Here is a 1,158-nt window from a genome sequence, read left to right on the forward strand (position 1 = left end):
AAATATATATACATATATATTTTTTAAAAAAGCTGACTTCCAGTACAAAAGTTTTTTTAAAGATTCTTAGAAACAGATTTTTTTTTTAAAAAAAATTGTTATTTTTCTTCTTATCCATGTAAGGTTTGTCGACCTTTCATCCAGTGCCATGAGACATCTTGATTATTGGATAACTCCAGATCTGCCTTCCTTATCTAACATTGACCGTGAAGAATGTCTACAGGTTGTTCAACAATTACACAGAGAATGGAGGAGCCAATGCTGTTTGTTGTTTGCGTCTAAGATACAGAAATGTGTGAAAACTGAAAACAACCATGTTTTGTAGTTTAGTGATCTCCAATGGATTAAGGGACACATTACTGTAAGGAGGAAAGGTCTGATTCTGACATCACCCAACAAAGTCAACAAATCAAGGTGCAGGGGCCAGGGAGATAGCTCAGTAGAATAAGCACTTGCCTGGCAAGCACAAGGGCCTGAGTTCAATCCCTGGTTCCACCAAAAAACAACAACAACAAATCAAGGTGCAGTGAAAAAAAATAAGGTTTATTCAGTAGCCAAGGAACAGAGTTTCTGCTATCAAATTTGGCTCTCAGCTCTAAGAGAAGTTAGGCCTCAGAGGTAAAGGATGGAAATAAGGAAGGAGAAAGAAGCTTAAGGAAGGGGACTCATGTGGCTGAGACATAACCTGGGCAGCTGTAATGGTTAATCTTCTGGGGATTTTTTAAATATGTTTTTATTTTATTTATTTATTTGTGTATTGTAGGGAAGGGTCTACAGGGTGTTCAGGCTCTCACTACTACACTGGACCCACAGTGATTCACCTGTTTACAGCTTCCTAAAACCTGGGATTACAGGTGTGCATCACCATGCCATCTCAGCACACCCTGAGGGCAGGGCCAGCACTGCAGGCCAGGAGACCAAACCCTGGCCCCTGTGCCTGCATGCAGGCACTTTAATCCACTAAGCTATTTGGCCAGTCCTATATGTTTTTATTTTTTGAGACAGGATCCTGCTGTAGTTTAGGCTGGCCTCAAACTCTCAGTGTCCTGAGTGCTGGGATTATAGGCATGAGTCACCACACCAGCTGTGATAGTTAATTTTTTATTTATTTATTTATTTTATTTATTTATTTGTGGGTGGGTGGGTGTGTGTGTGTGG

The sequence above is a fragment of the Octodon degus genome, unplaced genomic scaffold (genome assembly GCF_000260255.1).
Source record: "Octodon degus isolate 3935 unplaced genomic scaffold, OctDeg1.0 scaffold00064, whole genome shotgun sequence".
Classification (NCBI taxonomy): domain Eukaryota; kingdom Metazoa; phylum Chordata; class Mammalia; order Rodentia; family Octodontidae; genus Octodon; species Octodon degus.